Source organism: Stenella coeruleoalba (genome assembly GCF_951394435.1).
Source record: "Stenella coeruleoalba genome assembly, chromosome: 13".
Classification (NCBI taxonomy): domain Eukaryota; kingdom Metazoa; phylum Chordata; class Mammalia; order Artiodactyla; family Delphinidae; genus Stenella; species Stenella coeruleoalba.
The window spans coordinates 16,873,857-16,901,284 of NC_137159.1; positions in this window are offsets into that span (position 1 = coordinate 16,873,857).

The window sequence follows — 27,428 nt, forward strand, 5'->3', positions numbered from 1 at the left end:
CTTCTTATATTACGGACTTTTCTTCTGTGATTATTTTCCTCCTGGATAAAGTTTTAGAGTTTTCTTTATTAATGGGCTACTGGTGGTAAATTCTCAATTTTGGTTATTAAATAATAGTAAATATAAATAAAAGTGCACAGTAATTATATCTCAGAACTTTAAACTTATTTTCTCACTTTGTTCTGGCATATATTTGTGCTGTTAAGATAACCTCTTGATGTTCATTTTCCAGTCACTTACTTTTTCCTCCTCCCTAGTTTTTTTCTAGATTTTCAATGCTGATATGCTTAGATGGGAGTTTCTGTTTATTTTTCTTTGTTGATATTCACTGCATTTCTTGAATTTGAGGTTTGATATCTTTTGTTATTTCCAGTACATCCAAAACAATTATCTATTTAAAAATTGCCTCTCCACTGTGTGATTTTTTTTTTTCAGTTTAAATGCCAGTTATTTTAGAGCATTTCATTCTACCCGCTGTGTTTCTTAAATCCTTCACCTTCTTGTGTAGTTAGCTTGTGATTTGTGTTATTTATCAAGTCTATGTTCAATTTGTTCTTTATTTGCTTATGATTAATGCTGTTTGATTTTTTCATTGATTCGTTTTAAATTTACTGATTTATGTTTTCATTCAAAAAATCTAGTAATAAAGTTATTATTTTAATATTTACCCATTTTTGATGGTTCCTTGTTTCTTTCTTTTTTTTTTTTTTTTTTTTTTTTTTTTGCGGTACGTGGGCCTCTCACTGTTGTGGCCTCTCCTGTTGTGGATCACAGTCTCTGGACACACAGGCTCAGTGGCCATTGCTCATGGGCCCAGCTGCTCCACGGCATGTGGGTTCTTCCTGGACTGGGACACGAACCAGTGTCCTCTGCATCGGCAGGCAGACTCTCAGTCACTGCACCACCAGGGAAGCCCTGGTTCCTTGTTTCTTGAACACATGTTCAATCCCATATATTTGTTCTCTTCAAATATGTGTGATGTAATTATTTTATGTTTCAGAATTTGCAGATTTGGAGGATTTAAGCCTGAAACTTATTGTTTATTTATTTATTTATTTATTTATTTATTTCTCCTAAGTCTCAATTATGATAAAAAATTTGTATGTGTGTTTATGAGTGTATATATATATATATGATAATTCAAAATACAAATATAACTATATAACATAATATAATATAACAAAGCATATAATAATATAAATATATACCATATCTGCATATATACTTTGACTAAGTTAACCAGTGGGCATCCTGAGGAATCTGTTTTAAGATTATTTTCTCGGGCTTCCCTGCTGGTACAGTGGTTGAGAGTCCGCCTGCCGGTGCAGGGGACACGGGTTCGTGCCCCGGTCCGGGAAAATCCTACATGCCGTGGAGTGTCTGGACCCGTGAGCCATGGCCGCTGAGCCTGCGTGTCCGGTGTCTGTGCTCCACAACGGGAGAGGCCACAACAGTGAGAGGCCCGCGTACAACAACAACAACAAAAGATTATTTTCTCAATAGATGATGATTTACATTGTCTCTTGCAGAAAGCCCAAAGGTTGCCAAGCTCAGCACACTTTAAATTAATTTATGGACTCGGAATTTTTCTGATCATTCAAGTGTTGTTAATTGAAACACCAAATCCAGTTGACAGAATAGCTGGTTTTTGAATTTGGAGGACTGATTTCAATACATTTTCCACTTGACTTGTAATATAAAAAGAAAGTTCCTCGATTGCCTCCTTTGCCATTGGGGACTGTTTTCCTATCTTACTCCTTCATAGAAGGAAGAGTATTTTGACAGCCGTCTTTAGGTGGAGTGCTTGGTTCCAGTTTTCCACTTTTGAAGAGCTCAAGGAATTATTTACGTTCCTGGTGTGGTAGTTAAAAAACAGGTTTCTATTTCCTTGGTATTGGTAAATGCCCTCGGGTTTACTACTCAGTTTTTCATTTTTTTTTTGAATTCTTTTTATTTTCCACCTGGAAGTTATCTTATTTTCTCTTTTTGCTTAGCTATCCATTTATAATGATTTTAAAAAATACCATCTAGCACTTCTGTGTATGTGGCAGCAGGAATCCCTACCCAGAATACTCAGTCTGTCTTTTCCCAGCAATGAAAGTCTCCTGATTTGGTCCCCATTTGTTTTCTCTTCACCTTGTATCTCTAGTCTGACACCACAAGCTAACATCTATAACTCCAATTGTATTTCATCTCTCTGTCCACATCCTTATAAAGCTCTATGTTTAGACCTTAGTTCACATATGGTATTTTATCTTTGCCCACTTCGTCAGATCGAAAATTGTTTTTGTGCTTTTAAGACGCTGAATCCAAATTAATAAAGCGTCACTCTAATATGGATAATCTCAGGTTCCTACTTTCCAAGTGTGATGAATTCAACCAGTCTATGCTTAATATTTAATTTAATGCCTTTTCTGACCTCCATAGATCTTGTCTATCATATGGCTATTAGGAGACAAATAAAGTTTCTTTTTATAGGTTGTGTATACCAGTCATAGTGCTAGACACAAAATCAAGAGGTAGATAATATTGTCCATAGCTAACCAAATTATTTTGGAGAGCGGGAGGCATACATAATTCATTTATGTTTTATACTGTGTGAGTTATGCAAATGAAAATATTTCAGTAGAATATTTAAGATATAAAATAGATGCATAATAGTTATATATACACACACACATATATATATATACACATACATACATATATATATATTTCTCAAAGTAACTCCAGAAATAGGCATTGCTCATTTTATTTTTAGATCTGTTTTACAGATTAGTAAATGAAAGAACAAAATGGGTACAAGATTTGCCTACATTCATACAGGCTACAAACTTCAAGCCAAGATTTAAACCCAACCAATATGGCTCCAGAATCTGAACCCTCATACCTATACTACCTTGTCATGCCGGGACAAATATATACAGAATCATATAAAAGAAAAATGAATAAAGCAAACTATATAAAATAATAAATAAAGCAAATCATATGTTCATTTGGAAGTAAATTTCACAATGCTTAGCAAATCTGAACGTGTCATCTATGACCCCGAATCTATCTTCTCCTTACTTTTCTGACTTTTCCTCACTTTTGCTTAAGTGGTTGCACCATCCATTTAAACACTGATATCAGACATTTTGAAAAATTGTGTTTTTTTCCCCCAGCCACTTCTACACCCAATCAAGTGTCTCTGATTTCTGTAGATTTTATATCTAACTCTTTCCATTGCCTCAGACTTGAATAAGGTCTCCATTTTCTCTTCCCTGGATTTTCATGATAGATTCCTAAATGACCGTGTAGTCTCCACACTCATGTACTCTTCAGCCAAGGGAATCATAATAAATTCACATCTTACCTTCATTCCCCATATTATCTTCCTATGGCTTTGTAAATAATGCAAAATAAAGCCACACCTCTTTATTATTGAATATAGGTGTATTCCTTTTTCACTGTTTTCCCCTCCAATATCCCAATATTAATTTTGTTCTTGCCAAATATGAGAAGAAAATTATTTATAAGCATTCAGCTACAAAGACCTATGAATATACAATCTTCTAGCATTGCATATGAACTACCCTTTGCCCAGTACATCCTTTTTCACCTATACTGTGTTGACTGTGAGTGAGGCATTTTTCAGTTTTATGAAATCTGCCTGATAGATAATGTCATATAGTAACTAATTTAATTGTTTGTTAAATATATAATGAAATGAATAACTGCATGAGGAAAGTCAGAAGGAAGAAGGAGAGAAGGAAAAGAGGGGAATGAGAAGAAGAAAGGGATAGAGAGAGAAGAGAAGAAAGAACACATGATTATATAAATTTCAGAGAACAAGGTGTGTAGAAAGTGAGAAAAAAAAATGACTTCTATGAACTAACTTTGAGGAGATGGCTTAAAACTAAGTCTGTTTTAAGAGATTCTTAGTAGAGACATCAAAATGACCAAATATCTTCAGATGTTGTTTGTCTTGCAAAAGAAGTAGTATTGTGACCTTATTCCAGGGATAATCCAGAAAGGAATATTTTCCTATTCATTTCTGTATTGATGTAGAAGGTCAGCTAATATGTAGTTGGAGTAAGGCTCCCTGAAATACATAAAATAAAATCCAAACTTCAGTGTTAAACTGAAATTTTGAACACTCTTATCCAATATGGGCAATTAAAAATTACTTATCTCTACATAATTTGTGTATAGACATTCCTCACCTGTAATATTTTTAATGATCCTCACAAAAGGTCAGCCAAAACACGATTTGCACATCAGACATTTAGAACATGTATTTCCTCATTTAAATTGTAAAAGTTATCATGTAGGGTTTCACCTAAAATTTTAACATAAAATTAAATACCATCCAGGTTCTATTTTTAGAAGCTTGCAAAAATATATTATATTTAAGGAAGACATATAGACTCTATAGCCACATATTCACTCTTCAAGTCATTCACGTATCAAATTAGATTACCTAAAACCTCCTTTTGTGGACATCAGCAGTTTATCCCTATGCAGAAATTATTTTATTCAACAGAGTTATCCCACATTTTTATTGAACATACATACAAGAAACAGCTACATAAAGCATGATGTTTTATAGTATGAAAGACTCATTTTGAAGGCATTGTCAAATATGTTTCTCAATGACTTATAATGATACATACAGTAAATTCATTTTTTACCAAGGAAATTGGTGCTTCTCTTGAAGATTTTTTATATTTTCCTTCATTATATTCTGACACTGCAGTATTTGCCTTTTAAACAGAAAGATCAGCGTTCAATTTAACCAATACTCAATACAAATACCTTTAATTGCATTAGTGTAAGTAGTGTAAACTCCCTAAAATCTAATACAGCTGAAGCCACTAGTGCAGGGATGGATTGAAGAAGTGTCAATTGTTCAGGACTTTTGGATCCCGCCTTCTTTCACATGGACCAGGAATGTTTCAAATATCTTGTCAAACATACTGGATTTCAGGTAAGAATTTATTTAAGGTATATAACATTTGTAACTATTTTTTAAAAACCTGTTAGTAAAAAATAAGTTTGAAAATCACTCCTGTTGATGATTGATTTTTTTCTCTGTCCACTAGTTTTTGATGTTCTGTTTTCTATTAAGAGCCTCAGCAAACTTGTACCTGTTATTATAAATCATTATCTCAAATGCTCTATGGCAGTAAGTGCAGTAATATAATTTAAGATTATCATCTTAAGAAACAACCCCTTTTGAATGCCGTGATTATAAAAATTTTTTAAAAAGTGGTAAATGGTAGAATGGTGCTGATTGTTTTGTTTTTGCATTTGTATCAGGGGTCAGAACAAGTGATGAAATAGCTGATGAAATGATATTATTTATATCCAGTCAGGATAGTTATTTTCAGGAAATAAAGACGAACTAAAGCAAATCAAGGGGTATTACACTCAATAAGAGTACAAACTAAGGACATACACTATTGTAAACAATAAGGGAAGCATACATACATAAAATGCAAGGTTCCTTCTTGCAAGAATTGTCTAAGCAACAAGATTTAGGTGGTCATATATATAGATTATATAATAAATAACTCATAAATCTAGGATACAATTTTTTGTCTTGAAGCTAAATGGGATTTAGACAGAGCTAAAAGAGAAAAGTTTGCAGGAGGAATGAAAATAGAAATAGGAGAGAAAAAAATTACATGATATAGACTAAAGGCAGCAAGTACAGTAATTTATTTCACATATAGAGTTTATGTTGAATGCTGGGGGGGAGGGGAAGATGGAAAAGTATTAAGATAATGTATAGTAACAGAAGAAAACTTGGAAATACCAAAACAGCATAGATATATGTGTATATATATGTATGTATATATAGATAGATAGATATACATTTATTTGCCTACATTACACATAGATCACCAATAAGTCATAAATACTCTCGTGATTTTGTCACAGGTCTTTTCATTATATGTGTATAGGCCCACGTGTGCACACACAGACACACACACAAAGTAGAGTAGAGAATGTGATGGTGCTTTGGCTACATAATGTCATTGTCTGCCTTAACAAGGAAGCTCAAGTTTGACATATTTTTAACACAACTTTATTATTAATGAATCATTCACCTTTATTGGTATGTTTGATAGTCACCACAATTCAGTGACTTAAGCAAGACAGAATTATTATGCCTGCTTTTCAAACGGAGGCATCAAAATGTGTTGTGGTGTCTCACACACACCTGGCAATTTGTAAACACAGGGCTAGTTGTTGAGTGTGTGAAACCTACTCTTTTTTTTTTCTTATTCTATTTTTCTGTTCTCCTCAAGATTCTGACATGAATCACAAAGAATTCCATTTCCAAAAAGCAAAAAATAATAGCAAAAACAAAAAATAATAGCAAAGCCAAAGTGATAAGAGGAACAGCAACAAATACCAACATTTATACATTGGTTTATACTTCTCAAAGCACTTAACCACACATTAAATATCATAAAATTGTTAAATTGTGTGTTATATATACAGACTTGTTACCATAAACTCATCCAATTCTCTGCCTTGACAGGAAAGTGAACCTTGAAGCAAGTCTGTGATTATAGCTTTGCCCTTTTGTGATAAAGCAAGTTTAACAATATCTCACTGTCAATTCACATTGAGGCATTCAGGGACACACATGAATGTAATATGGAAATGGAAGCAAAGAAAGGATCCTTATTCTCTGCTATAAAGGCAGCACTTTGACAGAGTAACATTTAATGCCATCATGTGTAATTTATTTTGGACATTTTGTATGATGAAGATGGACATGTTTTAAATATTTGTGATTGAATATCAAATTAACCATGACTTTAAACAAGAGAAAAGCCGTAGACTTATTAGTAGTGGAAACTGCTAAGAATGGGAATAATCTACATATTAAATTAAAGGAATGCTTTCAACAAAATAAAATAACAATAATGATCATAATTACTCTTACTATTACTGCTATCATTATTTATTATTAATTATGATCACTATTTATTAAGGGTTTGCTTCGGAACTTTGTTAAGCAGTTTTTATAAATTGTGCTATTTAATTCCAATGAGTTTGGATTTAAAAAAAAATTTAAATAGTACGTATTTGACAAAAGAGTCACCCAACTAGTCCTTTTATGTTTGTTTATTTAGGTGAAACATTGTTTTATTTTATTATAAAATTTATTGGGTTTTAAAATGTTCAAATTTTTGATCATTGTGAAATTTATTTCATTGGAAGGATGAGGTGGAGGTCTAACTTTTTGTCTTTTTTCATATGGCTAGTCAATTGTCCCAGCACGATTTCTTGGATAATCCACTTTTTTCTCTGATTTGAGATGGCAACCTCATAAAATACACAATTCCTGTATATATTTACACCCGACCTTTAAGTAAAAATTAGAAAGAAAAAAAGAAAACACTGTGTTATTATATTTTAAAACAATGCTATTCTTTTGTTTCTTATTTGTCATTAGGCAGAAGAGGTTCAGGTAGGACTGAAGTGCTTCTGGGATAGACTAGGTGACCTGCAGTTTCCTTTAATCCCCAAACATCCCATAATTTTGCAGATGAGAAAAGAGGTTCAGAATGGTGACTTGCCCACAGTCACACAGCATCCAGAGGCACATTTGTTTATTGTCTTTGAAATTAGTTATCTTAATAAATGATACACAATAAAGGTAAAAAGATTTTTGATATTTTGATAGTTGTGAAATACATGAAGTTTTCATCTTATGTTACCATGATGGTGTGTAATTAAATAAGAACTGAGTACCCAGAGAATACTTGGTCAGAAAATGGTAATGGCAATGGTGGGGTGTCTGTCTTTCTCCTTTCGGGAGATTCCAAGAAACGCGTGGATCACAGTAGAGAAGAGGGTCTATGAAACTCCCTGCAGCAATTCTGAGGGTGCTGAATTTGATCTTGTATGAATCTACATTATCAGACCCTTCCTTTCTCTACAATCTCATTTTATCTCTTCTCTCCCTCACTCAAGTGGCTCCTGTCACCCTGAAATTCTTTCAGTTTCTGGAACACAGAAGCCTTCATTTTGGGCATTTTTCCCTCTAATTGGAACATTTCCCCTCCTCACTTAGTAATTTTAAAATAAAATTTTAACTATATCTTATATATAAATAATATTTTAATTTAAAAGTCATTTGGCTGTTAAGATATACATAATGTATATCTACGTAAAGGATATAATAAAGTGGACATTTTCTAACAACAACTAGATTAAGAATTAGAGCATCACAAGCATGCTAGAAATCCTCACTGACTCTCTCTGACTCCATCCCATTTCCCTTCCCTCAGAGATAACCATAGTTTTGGCATTTGTGGTAATAATTCCCTTACTTTTCTTGATCATTTAGTGGCCTTACATGCATTACATGCTTTTATAGTTTTGAACTTTAAATGAATGGAAACACACTGTAGATATTCTTGAATGCCTTGTTTCTTCTTTCACTTAGCATAAATTTACACAATATTACTATACATAAATTTTGGAAACATTTCTCCCCATGAACTTGTTCGTACATTTTTTTTCCTATTTTTAAAAATGTTTTAAACTGAGATGTAATTGATGTATAGCATTGTGTAAGTTTAAGGTGTACAACCTGTTGATTTGATATATACTGCAATATGGTTATTACTGTGTGTTTACTAATACTTCTATGGCATAATAATTATAATGATCATAATGATCATTTTGTTTTCAGTGGTGAGAGCAATTAAAATATAGTCTCTTAGCAACTTTGAAGTTTGTATTACAATATATTTTTACTATAAGCACTATGTTCTACATTAGATCTACAGAAATAATTTATCTATTAGTTGCATATTTTTGTATCCTTAAACAACATCTCCCCCATTCCCCCAACCCCAGGTAACTACCGTTACAATCTCTGTCTTTACAAGTATTTTCTTTTTTAATATTCCACATATAAATAGTATCATACATATTCATCTTCCTATGTCTGACTTATCTCACTTAGCATAATGCCTTCAAGGTCCATCCAAGTTGTTGCAAATGACAGGATTTCCTTTTCTTTCTCATGGCTGAATAATATTGCATTGTGGTATGTGTGTGTGTGTGTGTGTGTGTGTGTGTGTATATATATATATATATATATATATATAATCTCACATATATATAATCTCACATTATCTTTATCCATTCATCTATTGATGAACGCATGGATTGTTTCCATATATTAGCTATTGTGAATAATGTTGTAATAAACATGAGCATGCAGATATCTTTTCCATATCCTGTTCTGTGTATGTGTATATGTATATTCAGAAGCAGAAAAGTTGCTGGATTATATGTTAGCTATCTCTTTAATTTTTTGAGGAAACTCCATACTGTTTTCCATAGTAGCTGCACCAATTTACATTCCCACCATCAGTGCACAAGTGTTTCCTTTTCTCCACATCCTCACCAACATTTGTTATCTCTTGTCTTCTGAATGATAGCCATTCTAATAGGTGTGGGGTAGTTTTACTGGATTTGATTTGCATTTCCATGATGATTAGTGATGTTGAGCATATTTTCATGTTACATATTGGAAGTTCGTGTGTCTTCTTTGAAAAAATGTCTATTCAGACCCCCTCCCCATTTTTTTAACCAGATTTGTTTGTTGTTGTTGTTATTGAGTTTTATGAGTTCTTTGTATATTTTGGGGTTATATACATTAATTCCTTATCCAATATATGATGTGCAAATATTTTCTCCCATTCCTTAGGTTTTCATTTTGTTGATTGCTAACTTTGTTGTGCAGAGACTTTTTACTTTGATGTAGTTCCCAATTGTTGATATTTCCTTTTGTTGCTTGTGTTTTTGGTGTCATGTCCAAAAAATCATTGCCGAGACCAATGTCAAGAAACTTCTTCCCGATATTTTCTTCTAGGAGTTTTATGGTATTAGGTTTTAGGTTTATGTCCTAAATTATTTCAGGTTAATTCCTGAGAGTGGTGTAAGATAGAGGTTCAATTTCATTTTTCTGTATGTGGTTAACTAGCTCTCAGTAGCATTTGTTGAAGAAACTATTTTTTCCCCACTCAGTAGTCTTGGATCCCTTACCAAATTGTTGACTATATATATGAGGATTTAATTCTGGGCTATCTACAGATCTTCCTCAACTTTCAATGTTGTTACATCCTGATAAATCCATCATAAGTTGAAAATGTTGTAAGTTGAAAATGCATTTAATACACCTAAACTCAGAGGATCAAAATTTAGACTAGCATACTTTAAATGTGCTCAGAACATTTACATTAGACTACCATTGGGAAAAGTCATATAACATAAAGCATATTTTATAATAAAGTGTTGAATATCTTTTATAATTTATTGAATAGTCTGTTGATAAGTGAAAAACGGAATGGTCGTAAGTGTATTGGTTGTTGACCCTCGTGATCACATGGCTGGCTGGGAGCTGAGGCTCACTCCACTGATCAGAATCATGAGATAGAATCATAATGCATATCACCAGCCCAAGAAAAGATCAAAATCCAAAATTCAAAGTATGGTTTCTACTGAATGGGTATCACTTTCTCAATGTCATAAAGTCAAAAAAATTTAAGTTGAACCATCATAAGTCAGACACCATCTGTATTCTGTTCTATTGGTATGTGTATTTTTTTATGCCAGTACCATACTGTTTTAATTACTAAAGCTTTGTAGTATACTTTAAAATCAGGAATTGTGAGGCTTCTGGTTTTGTTCTTTCTCAGGATTGCTTTGTCTATAATGGGTTTTTTGTGGTTCTATACAAATGTTAGAATTTTTTCTTCTGTTTCTATAAAAATTCCATTGGGATTTTGACTGGAATTGCATTGAATCTATAGATGGCGTTGGGTAGTATGGACATTTTAACAATAATAATTCTTCTGATCCAGGAACATGGGATATCTTTCCATTTGTTTGTGTCTTTTTCAATTTCTTTTATCAAAGTCTTGTAGTTTTCAGTGTACAGAACTTTCACTTCCTTGGTTTAATTTATTCCTAGGTGTTTTATTGTTTTTTGATGTGATTGTGAAGGAATAGTATTTTTATTTCTTTTTAAGATGTTTCTTTTAGTGTATAGAAACTCAAAGAAGTTCTATATATCAATTTTATGTCCTGCATTCTGAACTGAAACCACTGATTAGTTCCAACAGGTTGTTGTTTGGGTCTAAGACTTCCTCTATATAAGTTTATATCATCTGCAAATAATGACAATTTTACTTCTTTTCCAGTGTGGATGACTTTTATTTCTTTGTCTTGTCTAATTGTTCTAGCTAGGACTTTCAATACTATGTTGAATAACAGTGGTGAGAGTCTTGTCTTGTTCCTGATCTTAAGGAAGAGCTTTCAATCGTTCACCATTTAGTATATAAACCGGGAGTTTGTGGTAAATGGGCTTTATTATGTTGAGGTATGTTCTTTCTATATCCAAATTTTGAGGACTTTTATCATGAAAAGATATTGTATTTTGTCAAATGCTTTATTTGAATCTATTGAGATGATTATATCATTGTTTTTCATTTTACTGTTGTGGTGTTTCACATTTATTTATTTGCACATACTGAACCAACTTTGCCACCCAGAGATCAATCCCACTTGATCATGGTGTATAAATTGGTTAATATGTTGTTGAATTTGTCTTCCTTGTATTTTATTGAGAAATTATTCATCTGTATCAGGGATATTAGTCTATTATTTTCTTGTAGTGTCCCTATTTTCCTGGCATCAGTGTAAAGCTTGCCTCTTAAAGTGAGTTTGGAAGTGTTTCCAACTCTTCAATCTTTTGGAAGACTCTGAGAAAAATTGCTGTTAATTCTTCATTAAGTTTTTGATAGAATTCACCAGTGCGTCATCTGATCCTGGGCTTTTCATTTTGGGAAGTTTTTGATGACTGATGCAATCTCTTTATTTATTATAGGTCTGTTCAGATTTTTTATTTCTTCATAATTCAGTCTTTGTAGGTTGTTTCTAGGAATTTTTATTTTCTTCCAAATTATCCAATTTGTTGGCATATAATTGCTCATAGTAGTCTCTTACACTCCTATGAATTTTTGTAACACCATATAAGTATTAGGTTCAATAATAAGTAGAAAGACTAAGTTCAATAAAGAAATAAGGGAATGCAAGATATTGAGAAACAAAAGTAATCCAGGTCATAAAAAGGTATTTGGTTATAAAGGTAAAAATCTAAGTTAAAGAAGAAATATAATAAGACTCTCTGTTGGATAGAAAATTTAGAAGGGTAAAATGCTGTTGCTCAGTGAATAAAATGTACTTTTATATTTTGTTTGTTTTAAAAACATAATATATAATAAAGAATAAATGGGACAAATTCATTAAGTGGCCAAGATAGAGCAGGAAAGAGAAAAAAAGACAGAGAAATGGAAAAGTCTACCATCAGAAAAGGAGTATTGTTACAGCAAATGTACCCAGAGTAAAAGTCAGAAAGTGTATGTAGCACATGAAGTACAATCCAAGCTGGTATTAATATCCAATGAGTTTAATGTGATATATGGTGAAGGAAGAAGAGTTTTCTTGACAGTGATCGCTCATGTATTCAGGTGGCTGGAAATACAGTGGTGGTAGTAGATACGAGCATCCATCCAGTTTGAAGCAATGACCAGCCTTAAGTAAATGAGGGGAGACACTGAACTCAGATAATTAAATTATGGTGGAGAATAGACTCTAGTTTCAGTAGGGAGCTTAAATACAGTGAAAGACAAAGGAATTTCAGTCATGAAATTTGTGAAATCTCAAATATTTATGTCTGAAGGTACTGTAGGAATTTCTGGAGGTATAAGGTCTTTACAGTCTTTAATTGCTCAAGATGGAGTAGATCAGCCTGCTTATGTGTGAGTCAACATTAAAAGCTAAGTCAGGTACAAGGTCTGAGAGCCACACATGTTTGTGTTTTTATAACTCATAATTAAGTACAGTCTAGATCTAAAGACATTTTGTTTCAGGTCCAACAGGCACTGGAGAAGATAAGTGTATCACATCAACAAATAGAATTAATTAGACATAAAGTATATTTATGTGTATATGAAGCAATATTCTCTCAAAATTTAAGTTAATTTGAGAGATAATAGTCATGATAAAATTGATATTTTCTTCTCTAGGCTTTATGGAAATTATAGTGATGTAAAAGTATGTACTAAATCATAACAAATGAAGTTTCTGTTCTCCAAAATAATTTTATCTCTCTTTGATTACTATGAAGTCATTTGATTAAAGACATTAGTTCTTCTATCTTTCTTTTTGGTGAAGATTAATATTAAAATTACTTTACAATCCCTGAACCCAAAACAAATGATGTTCATGGAGGCAGTCTCAACCTTAAATTATAAATCTACTGGTAGGACTTCACTAAGTAGATATTCTTTGTGCAAAATATCTAGAGATGACCCCCACATTTTGTTCCATTTCCATTTTCTCCATAGTCAGATAGTAGTGCATTTTCCTAAATCTAAACTATAACAAAAACAAAATATGAGTTCAAGAAAGCAGAGAAGTACTTTCCAAAACTTATTTCACTAACTATTAAAATTAAGACTAATTACTTTACCAAGTTTTATTTTGAAATTTTGTAGAGAGAAGAAAAATTTTCTGCCCTGAATAGTGATCAGTTCAGTTTTAAATATAATTTGAAAACAAGCACCTCAGTATATTGTTCAATTTCATATGTTACATACACAGTGTAGCTTCTAAATTTTATTAAGGAAATAAATGGTCAAAAATTTACTTCTAGTTAGTTTGAGTTTGATTTTATGCCAATTGCAACAAATGTTTTTTTTAAACTTATTTTGTGTGGAAAAAACTATATTACTCCCAAAGTGTAGAAATAATTGAAGGCCTGTCAGAAAAAATAAATTATATTGCTTTCATTTTTTTAAAAAAAAAAGACTATTACAAATATCAGGAGTGTAGAGTGAAATTTCTGGCTCTTCTAATATTAGGCCAAGGATTGTAAATAAATGGCTCCATCTTAGTGTTTTCATCATAGTTACATGGTAGATATTTTACTTTGTTAAACATATAAGGACACTTGGAAAGTTTCCATGCCAATGGCAAAGTGGAAGGTAAATAGCTATTTACATTGAGGAGATACAGTAAGTTTTGCTTTCTTTTATTTGGGGAACTTTGAAAGGGTAGCTTTTGGAGAGAAGAATAAAATTAGACAGCTTTCATGAAACAGCTCTTTCTAAATGTTCTTAACATTCTCCCATTATGTTATAATTTCATATGAGTTATGTTGCCTGAATAGTTCCATGCATATGTAACAGAGGATTTAATAAGCAAATTATTTGGAGAGAGTAAATGTAATAAAGATATCATCTTGCTCTCAAGAACTTTTTATTTTGAGTGTAAAGTTAATAACAAAACATAGTTTGAGATGAAAACATGCATTAATTATTCCAGTTATTTTCTCTTTCTCTTAAGAAAATTATCCAAAAAGAGTCAAATTTGATTGAATTTAAGGGTCAACCTGTATGAAGGAATTAAAGATGAATGGTAGGAAGAATGGCCTAATGTTTTACAGTGGTAATAAAATCAGGGCATTGTGAGTTTATCATATGCCCCAAAATCACCAAATTATAGAATCAAATTCATTATCTAAACCACAAAGAAATTTGTGTTGTTTATAGGGATAATCATACAGCTGTGGCTAAAACATGCAAAGGGGGAAGAGACCTTCAAGTAAATTTTAAGAAAGTACAGGCTTAATTATCTGAAAGATATTTTTAATTTGTCAACATTTACTTTATTGAAAACTGTTTGTAATCTTTCTTTTAAATGCAATGTCTGTCATGGATACAGCTGAAGAAAAAATAAGGTTATAATGGAATTTGGATCCAAAGATGTCATTAGGAAGTGAGGCTTCATCAAAGATAAAGCAAGCTGCAAAGACCAGAGAAATGAGCTTTGAGAAGATGTATGTGGAAGAAGAAAAATGTATATTAGGTAAATAATCAAACTGAACATCAAATGTATTTGGGAGCAAAGTTAGAAATTTGTTTTGGATATACAGCAAGGATCAGGGACCAAGGACATAAAAATCTAATGAAAGTATGTCAGGAAATTTTGGACAATGTGAGGGGAAAAGGTTAATGTCTTGATCAATTGCTTTAAGGCTGTATAGTGGATGCAGATTAACTTTTCTGTTGAGGTTAGCAATGGAGAAACAAGAAGTCTGCCACTTGTTTCTGCCACAGCAACAATAACTTGGCAGCCATCCATGGACAAAAGTATCTTTGTGGAAACTTTGGGAAATAGGAGATTGGGAAATCCTGATGGAACCCAAGTGGTGGAGGGCAGTTTTGGAAAGGCAGGCTCACCAACTGTGGTACTAGGACCTATAAATCAATAAGGTAGTAGTGGACTTGAATAACACTATAGACTAAATAAACCTAACAGACATATATAAAACATTCCATAAGTGTGAACAAATTTGAAAAGATTGAAATCATTTCAAGTATTATTTCTGACCATAATGGTATCAAACTATAAATTAATAAAAAAGGAAAATTAGAAAATTCACAAATAAGTTGAAATTTAGCAGCACATTTCTGAGCTACCCATGGGACAAAGAAGTTAAAAAGAAAATTAAGAAGTATCTTGAAACAATTGAAAATGGAAACAGAACATACCAAAAATTAAGGAATACACCAAAAATGAGTTCTAAAAGGGAACTCTATTGGTATAAATACATACTAAAAGAAAAAAGAAAGATATTTAAATAAACTACCTAATTTAAAATTCCTAAAACTAGAAGAAGAAACTATGCTCAAAGTTAGCAGAAGGAAGGAAATACAGATTAGAGCAGAAATAAATAAAATAGAGACTAGAAAGACATTATAAAATATTTTAAAAATTAAGTGTTGCTATTTTGAAAAGATAAACACAATTGAGAAACTTTGAGCTAGAGTAATCCACAATAAATGAGAGAAGACTAAAATAATTAGTGAAAGTGGAGACAATACATCTGATACCACAGAAATACAAAGAATCATAAAATAATTCTATGAACAATATACATCAATAGATTTGTTAACCTAGAAGAAATGGATAAACTTCTAAAAACATACAATCTAACAAGACTGAAGCATAAAGAAATAGAAAATCTGAACAGACCAATTAAGAGTAAAGGATATTGAATCAGTGTTCAAAAATCTCCCAACAATGAAAAATCTGGACCCAGATGGCGTCAAGGATGAATTCTACCATCCATTTAAAGAACTAATGACAATCTTTCTCAACATCTTCTAAAATATTGAAGAAGGGAAAACAATTCCAAACTTATTTTATGAGGACATTATTACTCTCTTACCAAAATCAGATAAGGGCACTACAAGAAAAAAAAAAAAAAAAAAAAAATATATATATATATATATATATATATATATATATATATATATATATATATATACCAATATCTCTTATAAATAAAGATTCAAAATTTTTTAACAAAATACTAGTAAAACAAATTTAACAGCACATTGAAAGAATCATACAACAAGATCAAGTGGGATTTATCCCTGAGATGGAAAGCTGTTTCAACACATGCAAATCAAAAAATATAATACACTATTCTAGCAGAAAAAAGGATAGAAATCTATGATCATCTCAATAGATGCAGAAAAAGCATTTGACAAAATTTAACATCCTTTCATGATTTAACAGCATCTTTAAAAATTAGGTATAAAAGGAATGTACCTTAACATAATAAAACCTGTGAGTTATTTGTAGTGAGATGGATGGACTTAAGAGTCTGTCATAGAGAGTGAAATAAGTCAGAAAGAGAAAAACAAATACTGTATGTTAACACATATATATGGAATCTTAAAAAAAAGGGTTCTGAAGAACCTAGGGGTAAGACAGGAATAAAGATGCAGACATAGAAAATGGACTTGAGGACACGGAGTAGGGAAAGGGTAAACTGGGAAAAAGTGAGAAAGTGGCATTAACTATATACACTACCAAATGTACAATAGATAGCTAGTGGGAAGCAGCCGCATAACACAGGGAGATCAGCTCCGTGCTTTGTGACCACCTCAAGGGGTGGGATAGGGAGAGTGGGAGGGAGACGCAAGAGGCAGGGGAAATGGGGATATACATATATACGTACAGCTGATTCACTTTGTTATACAGCAGAAACTAACACAACAATGTAAAGCAATTATACTCCAATCAAGATGTTAAAAAAAAAATACACAACAAGCCATAGATAACATCAACTTAACAGTGAACACTGGAAAGTTTTTTCTTAGATCAGAACAAGACAGGATGCCCACTCTGGCTACTTCTATTCAACAGAGTGAATATTTTGGTCAGAAAAGAAAATAAAAGTCATCAAAATCAGAAAGGAGGAAGTAAAACTGCTTCTATTTGCAGATTACATGTATTATATATTAAGATATGCAAATTCTTTATTAAAAATATAAGAACAAATAAACGAATTTTGTAAATTTGCAGAAAACAAAAACAATATACAAAAAATCAGTTGTATGTCTGTAGATTAGCAAAGAACTATCTGAAAAGGAAATTAATAAAACAATGCTCATATATAAAAGCATTAAAAAGAATATAATACTTCAAAATAAATTTAACAAAGGAAGTGAAAAATCTGTCAACAGAAAACCAAAAGACAACGATGAAAAAAATAGAAGACAAATAAATAAAAATATTCTCATATTCAATGATTGAAACAACAATGCTAAAATATCCATACCACCTAAGGCCATCTACAGATTCATTGCAATCTTTATCAAAATTCCAAAGGGATTTTAAAAAAAATAATTAGAAAAAACAATCTTAAGATTCATATGGAATTATAAATAGTCAAAATAATCTTGAAGAAGAAGAACAATGTTGAAGGATCACATATCCTGATTTTAAATTGTAATACAAAATATAGTGATTGAAGCATTATGGTACTGACATAATAATAGACACATAGACCACTAGAACAGAGTAGAGAGCCCAGAAATAAAACCACACATATACAATCAAATAATCTATAACAAGGGTGTCAAGGATACATAATGAGGAAAGGACAGTCCGTTCAATAAATTGTGTTGGAAAAATTGGACATCATATTCAAAAGAAGGATATTGGAACCCTATCTTACCCTTACAAAAATTTAATTCAAAATGTACTGAAGACTTAAACATAAGACCTGAAATTATAAAACTTCTAAAAGAAAACATAGAGAAAAGCTGCTTGATATTGATCTTGGCAATTATTTTTTTAGATAAGACACTAAAAGTTCAGGCAATAAAAGCAAAAATAAGCAAGTGAAATTATATCAAAGTAAAAAGTTCCTGCACAGCAAAGAAAACCATCAAAAAGTGAAAAGACAAATTATGGAATGGAAGAAAATATTCAAAAACCATATATCTGATAAGGGAGTATTATCCAAAATATATAGCAAACAACTAAACAGCAATAATAATAACAATAGTAATAGTAAAAAATTGAAAAATAAAACAAAGCAAATAATCAAATGGGTAAAGTACTGAATTTTTTCCAAAAAAGACAAATTGCCAACAGGTATGTGATATTGTACTCAACATCATTTGTCATCAGAGTCAAGCAAATCAAAACCCCAGTGAAATATTGATGTATATTATCAAAAAGACAACAGATAACAAGTGTTGGTAAGAGTATGGAGAAAAGGCAACCCTTTTGGTAGGAATGTAAATTGGTATAGTCATTATGGAAAACAAAATGGCAGTTCTTCAAAATATTAAAAATACAAACTGCCATATAATCCAGCAGTCACACTTCTTAGCATATATTCAGAGGAAATGAAATCAGGATCTTGAAGTGATATCTGCATTCCCATGTTCATTGAAACATTCACAATAACAAAGATCTGAAAAAAACAACCTAAGTGTTCCCTGACAAAATAAAATAATAAAAACCATATGATCTTCTCAATAAATGCAGAAAAAGCATTTGACAAAATTCAACATAAATTTATGATAAAACTCTCAAGAAAGTGGGCCTAGAGGGAACATACCTCAACATAAAAAAATACATATATTACCGGGCTTCCCTGTGGCACAGTAGTTGAGAGTCTGCCTGCCGATGCAGGGGACACGGGTTCGTGCCCCAGTCTGGGAGAATCCCACATGCCATGGAGCAGCTGGGCCCATGAGCCATGGTCTCTGGGCCTGCACATCCAGAGGCTGTGCTCTGCAACCGGAGAGCCCAGAACAGTGAGAGGCCCGCATACCGCAAAAAAAATCATATATTGCAAACCTATAGCTAACATCATACTCAATGGTGAAAAGCTGAAAGCATTTCCTCTCAAATTGGGAGCAAGATAAGGATGTCCACTCTCACCACTTTTATTCTACATAGTTTTAGAAGTCTTAGCCACAGCTATCAGAGAAGAAAATGAAGTAAAAGGAATCCAAATCAGAAAAGAAGTAAAACTGTCATTGTCTGTAGATGACATAATATTATACATAGAAAATCCTAAAGATACTACCAGAAAACTACTAGAGCTAATCAATGAATTTGGTAAATTTGAAGGATACAAAATTAATACACAGAAATCTCTTGCATTCCTACACACTAACAATGAAATATCACGAAGAGAGATTAAGGAAATTATCCAATTTACCATCACATCAAAAATAATAAAATACATAGGAATAAACCTACCTAAGGAGGGAATGTCTAAGTAATGTCTAAGTAAGGAGTCAAAATGAATATTTATAGGACTTGAGGTCTGACTCAAATGTAGGTCTTCCAGGGAGAGGAACTGCTGGGGACTAGACAAAATTTTTGATGTAATAGTTTAAGATTGGTAGACATAGAAAGCTGAGGCTGTTGAAGTTAGTCTTGGAAATTAAACAGTTGCTTCTTAAGGGGGCTGTTTTCCAAGGAGATTGCTATATCAGATAATTGATCTGCATGGGATTCCTGATGCAAACAGTAAGGTTATTTATTGGTTAACAGGTTAGTCCTTCCCAGGAAAAGTTTCCCTGGACCAAATAACTAAGTCATGTTGACTCAGATCATCTTAATTCATGGTATGGATAGCTAGGTTACGTTAAAACAGGTGGTCACAGTTCAGAAGTTTAATAGACCATGGTGAAAAGTAGGTCAGTCAGATTTTAAGGTCTGATTTCCTTTGATTTATTTTTCTAATGTGTACATTTGTTCTTCAAGTGAGGTCATGCTTTAGTCATATTCCACTATAAGTGTCTGTTCAAGATTATGATGTCATCATTTTATTAATGTCTGCATACTATTCCATTGAGCATGCCAGAGTTCAAATGTCACACTATTTTGGGATACTTATAATATTAACATTTGTTAAACTTTTTCTCTATTATAAAATAACTTCTATGAACATGTCAGTAGAGCACTTTTTAGGAGTATTCTCTTTTTTGTTCTAACTATATTAAAATTATATTAGATTTAATATTTCAATTTTTTATCAGTTTCAGTGGGGAAAATAATATAATTTGACAGCAGTATATGCATCTAACAATTAGGCACTGATTTAAGTTCCATATCTTCCCGGAGACAATCGAAATGTTGTGACAGGACTTCCATATGCTGCTTTAACTAGAAAAGCAATCACATTAGACAGTATTGCCATCAACAATGTCCTTATTCAAGTAGCACCGACACTAAGAAAGCATATCAACAAGAGAAGCATAACAACACACTTTTCTTTTAGGATTTCACTGCAAAATGTGTATACAAATTCCCATCAAAAAACACTTAGCTAAGATTATGTTCTTATACGCTTATTCCAGAAGTCTAGAGTGACTCCTCAATTAAGGAATACCTATTTATAAGGCTTATTATAAAGATTCTATAGCAAAAATAAGTATAACCTTGATGCTTCACATCAAAACCAAAGTTATTGTATATTAATCTTGCAATAACATTATTTTAAACACCCCGTAAAGATTAATTGATCAAGTTATTCAGACTTTGGAAGATTCCTGAGCCAATGCATGATGGAGTGGATAGAGTGTAGATTCCTGAGGGTAAGACTAGTGAGGAAGGAAATGGGAACAGTTGTGATAAATAGAAACTGTGCCAAAAAGAAAACAAGTTATTTAATGTATAGAACACAGGTGGAACAAAGAACTCAGGAAAACTGTTCCTATATTGATGAGGGAAGTAGCAGGAATTCTGGCCTCATTGGTGAGGGGGAGAGTTAATTGAATAACTCTATTTATGGCAACTATTATTTTCCATTAGCAAGTATGTAAAAGACCAGCTGGTAAGATATTTGTCATGATTTGACAGATTTGGTTCTTCAAGGCAAATTCTCTACAATGGGAAGGGAAAGGCCTGAGTGAAAATAGACAAAAGGTAAACTAGGAATAAAATGTAAGCACACACATACAGCTCTAAATTCTTTAAGAATATACTGCCCTCCCTAAAAACACACTTATTTATTTTGAACCTATGAATGATTCATAATTATATTTGGAAATAATAATTCATATCCCATGTATTCCTCTCCCTTGTTTGGAGATTTTAGTAGCAGAAGCTTATGGATATAACACGTTGCTTGGTGATCTCAAACTTACACATTTAATCTCTTGTTGCCAGGGCATCTTCTGCACACAGCTCAAAAGCGAGACATTAAACCAATGTATTTCTATTTCTGTTTCAAGGCTTTCTTGGCTTTATAATGATCTCAAACCCTCTACCTTTTTAGAGAATTTTACATATATTCACATAATCTTTTAGCTCTGTATATAATGTGAAAATAAAAGAACCCTAAGGCATCGAGTTATAAATATAAAAAATTTGTCCTAGTAAACTACTCCTAACCACAGTGACAATTAAGATTACCTATTAAACTTGTAATACAATAAAATTATAGTAGAATCTTGCCAGTCACTTGTTGGCATTCCATTTAAAGGTGAACTGGGTTGGGTATTTATATGGCATATAAAAGGTCATTTTCCTTAAATATGCTTTTCTTTCTTTCAAAATTGCCATAAAATAATTTTAATACAATATACTCAACTAGAGCATGTACTCTTAAAGGCAATTCTATGAGATGACCATCTCAGAGCAATTAAAGGCCTTACTCTAGATGATACAGTAAGGAACAGTGTTAAGCTTTGCTCCTGGGTATTTTATCCATAATACCAGGGCCTGTGTCAAAAATGTGAATGTTTTTGATTAACAGAATTCCTTTCCTTCAAGATATTGTACTTACTGTTTCTTCTCTTAAAACCAAAACACTTAATAACAGCAGTTTTAGTTATTTTTAGACCCTGTATTTAAAATGTTTCCTTTATTTTAATGGAAAGTTTCTGTACTTTGTTAACAAAGCTGACAGAAAAATCTTGGTTACAACTAAGCAGATAGAAATAGCTTAGGATACACAAGAATAAGTCAAAATAGGATAGAAATAACAAACCTAGAAGCAAGATATTTTTTAAGAAATATAAGAAAACATCACACAAAAAAGAAAAAGGCTCCACTTAAATCAGCTTATATAAATTTACTTTTCCTTTCTTGGACTGAATATTGGACTATTCACCATGAACTATCCCTTCTGAGCTAGGTAAGCTAAAGTTATATTTGATAACGATCAACTAGAGACTAAGATATTTATTCAAAAGATTGATCTTAACTAAGTAAGAAGATACTTCATGTAGGAGGAGAGCCTAAATAAAGATTTAGAATCTAGTTAATCTTAGAACAAAAGGAATGGGTCTTGATAAATTAAAAATCCAGGAGCTCATATAGCTCAATATGAAAAGAAAAACAAAAAACAAAAAAAGAAACAAAACCCAATCAAAAAATGGGCAGAAGACCTAAATAAACATTTCTACAATGAAACTGAATCACTTTGCTGTACACTTGTAACTAACACAATGTTATTTATAAAGTATATTTCAATAACATTTTTTTAAGTTCCAAAGCATAGTTCTAGTGGAATCTCTTTGAAGGTGAAATAATCAACCTTGGGTAGATATTTATGCATGTCTTAAAGGTGTAACAGAATGGCCATGTTGTGGAGAATGCCACTGTGAAAGTGTTGCCTTTACTATCACCCTTATAGCAAAGACTCTATCAGTCTTAGTCATCCACAGCCACTTTCACAGATTCTGAAAGAAAATAATACATAATTTTTCATGGAACATTCTAACTTTCTTCCTCCATCATGTTATAATTTTCAGTAAAGAATGAAAGACATGGTATTTAAATGTAAGAAGAAAAATGTAAATTTATAATTTATAGTTTAGTATTCTTCTTATAAGATTATTTTTTCTCCTTTCATTTAAAGTTTTAGATCACATCCCTCCTGCCCAACCCTTTCTGGAATGAAGAGGCTTTCCTTATTTATAAACTCTGATATCTACTTTGTCTTTTGAAATACGATTTTTTATGTCACATGATAATTGTCTTTCTTGAGAGTTCCTGGCAATTTCACTGTGCATTTGACAGATTCAAATTTCCTGCACAGTCAGACCACATACATGGGAGATGATCGTTTATTCAAAGACCTATTAGATGATCCTATCTATATATAACATTATAGAATATTATATATATGTGTATACACATATATATATGTGTATATACACACACACACACACACATACATATATATATATATATATATATATATATATATATATATATATATATATATAAAAATTTTACTCCATTGAGTTTGATCATTAAAAGGTAAGCAGCTACCATGGCACTAGACTTTCTCCTGAATATCCTGATCACCTGGGCTTTGAGCATCCTTTTGTAAGGTTGTTATCTGAGGTTGTAAGGACCTTAGAAAAATTCAGTTGGTGCCAGTTTTTAGACTGCATCAAGGACATAAGTTTGGGGTTGTTTTCTTTTAATATGTGATATGTGTGTAATATTTCCTCCGGCTTTGATGAATAGCTGACTTATAAACTCTTCCGGTAATTGTTGTGCCAAAATCAATAGTCACTACTACCTGCATAGTTTTGCTTTTCTCTGAAGAGCAGCAATCCTTAGCAAACTGTAATCAAATGCCCTAAATCATACTCTTAGATCAGAGTAAAGAAACCATTCCGTGCTATATATTTCTCCTGTGTTCATTTCTTGCAGATGACTTTCACTGTGTTCTCTGTCCTGCAGAATTGGCCAGGTGAAAATCCTGGAATCAGGTTCTCTTGTGGAGGCCAATCCCCATGCCATCTTTGACCAGGACAAATGCTTGCCCTCTAGATGCTGCTAGGCTGATCTCTACACCTTTTCCTCAGCACCTTTACTTGTACCCTCTGGTCTGACATACCTGCCCCTCACCTCTCAATAATTCAAATATGTTCTGTCCTCAAGTTCCAAACCAAGTTGAGTTTTGAAGACATTCACCCTACTGTAGCTAATAAGTAATCCCAAAATTTTTATGGTTTAATAATTTAAAAAAAAATTGTATTTCATTCACTCAAAGTCCCCTGCAGACCTAGTGACTCTTCAAAGCCATTGTCCTCCATATGATGATTCAGTAATCCAGGCTGCTTGATATCTTGACTTAATATTTTAAGACAAGACTTTCTCCACTTTTGTTGTAGAAGAAAAGAGGTGGCTAGAGAACTGGGGTGAGTATTAAATGCTTGAAACCTAACATAGTCCACATTATCTCTGCTAATAGCTTGTTGACCAGAACTAGGTGTATAAGCTCCACTCCTAACTCCACACCCCATGTGTCTGGAAGCTGAAGAGAAAGGATATCTGTAAGTATAGCCTTACCATAAAAATATACTAATAGACAAGATTTAAATGATGTAAAAGGAAAAGTTTACAAACACATACACAGTACACATTCCTTTGAAGTCCCTGTGAAACTGATATTTAAGCAAATTATATATAAGGCCCATTTAAAAATCAAAATAAATAGCTATAAAGAATAAAGTAGGAATAATTACCTAATTATAGTGCAAATAACATTACAATTAATAGTAAAAATAGAGAACACTAGAGCTAAACCATAGATACTTACTTAAGAGAGTCCCATAATAAGCAAATTAAAGTTATCTATAATAATACCAATAACAATAATACCAATTAAATTTAATATTTTATAGACCTTACTGCTTGGCAGACTTTATTTACATTTATTACTTCATTGATCCTAAAGACTTCTCTATGAGATAGTTATTATTATCAGTCCTACTTTACAGAAGTGTAAACTGAGGTACAGAAAAGTAACATGACAAAGATCATAGAGACAATAAGAGGAGGAGCAAAGACAGGATTTGCATTGCCACTTAGATAATAATGATACTATCAAAACTTACATGGCATGACTTTCAGGAATGCTCAGAAGAAATAATTTAGCTTGTTAAAACAAGATATTTTAACAGTGAACCAAAATATGCCTGGAGATGGAGAAGAAATCAGTAAAGGATATATGAACTCATTTTAAAAAAGAAGGGAAAAGTAGGACTGGCAAACAAAGCTTAGAATTATTTCCATAAATAGATAAATGTCTAGCCAATCCAATCAAAACTGTTTTAAAAATCACCAGGGTTTCCCCGGTGGCGCAGTGGTTGAAAGTCCGCCTGCCGATGCAGGGGACACGGGTTCGTGCCCCGGTCCGGGAAGATCCCACATGCCGGGAGCTGCTAGGCCCGTGAGCCATGGCCACTGAGCCTGTGCGTCCAGAGCCTGTGCTCCACAACAGGAGAGGCCACAACAGTGAGAGGCCCGCATACCGCAAAAAAAAAAAAAAAAAAAAAACACCAAAAAACTCCCCAAAATTATATTAAGGATGAAAATTCTACAGAGATACCAAAGACATTTAGAGAAGAAAAGATGGAAATTATACTCTCAAGAATATAGAATTAAAAGTAAAATTCTCAGTGACATGAATGATTTACTTAATTACAAACGACTTATGTTGAACACAAAAGATATTGTGAATGTAAATACATAATTAACCTTTCAAAAATTAAAATTTCACTAAAGAACTATCCTCTGAATTAATTCTAGGACCAGATGATTTTAATACCTATGTCTATTGAGAAATATTGAAATTCAAATTTACTGAAATTTATCAATAAGGGAGTTGCACTAAACCAAAAACAAAATGAAATCAACATAGCCAAATTTGATAAAAATAGAAGAAATAAACTACTTATGTGTGTAGGGCAACCTGGGTGTCTTGGAAGCACCTCTGCCTATAGAACAAATTTGTCATGGATAAGACACCTTCTTTGTAACATTTTTGTACCTAGGAGTGGCAGAAGAGATCTTCAAAGACACCCCCCCAAAAAAAAGCCTATTTGAGGGGCTGGGAGTCTAAGCTACAGGCAGATACAAAGAGCTGAAATGATTAGAGAACATGTAACCCTATAATCTTTTCTGTCATGTAGATTTGAGTTTGCAAAGAGGTGCAGTTGAATCTGTGGCTTTCACATTTGATCTGTACACTTTTCTTAGTATTTTCTGGCTAGTGTTCCTCTGTGGTCCATGGAAGAAGAAAATTATCTTTTTTCCCCCCAATACAGGTATATAGGAGTCTCACAGTAAAAACAAAACAAAACAAAAAATAGACTCATAACCAAAAATTATCAAGAATACACAAAATGCTGAGAGAGAGAGAAGAAAAAACAATCAGTAGGAGGTTTGGATATTCAAAGTGAGATAAAGAATTTAGAGGAGATGTCTTTGGAATACTTAACTAGCTAAATGCTTAATTAGATAAAATACTTAACTAGATAAATTAGATAAATGAATAAAACATAAGAGGCTGTCAAAATGAACAGGCAAATTTGATACAGAGTGACACCTATACAAATGAAATTTTTAATTGTGAAAAATCAAACCTTAGTGGAATTATGAAAAATAGATTATATAGAGCTTAAGAGATAAATTGTGAATGATTGATATACAACACAGGAAAATAAAATATGGATAAAAAGTAAAGAGATATAGATGATAGGATGGAAAAATAAGTCTGTGTATATGTATGTAAGCCTGTGTGTCAGTCTATATGTAAATCCAGAAGGAAAAAATAAAAAGAATGGATAACAACCACATTTTGATGAAATAATAACTAGAAACTTCCTGGAACACTTGAAAAGTGTGAGTCCTTATATCCAGTGAGAATGTAACTGAGTAGAACCCAATGTGGCCTTCCCAGGACAGGCCCCTTCCCCATGTCCTCTGCTGTAGCTCCTCTCTGAAGTACCTAGATAATAGTACCTGATGCATATTTCCTGAGTTTTTTCAGATGCTAAAACCACAACAAAATGGAAGAAATGAACTACTTGATGATCATGAGCATGCAAGTCCCAGGCCTTCTTGCTCCTAAGGATTGATCACCAACAAGAAGTCAGAGAATTGTGCATGAGCTGATCATATACCCTGGGTTGCCCCTCCCTCACCTTGCCTTTAAAAATGCTTTGCTGAAACCCTTTGGAGAGTTTAGGTTTTTAAGCATGAGCCACCCA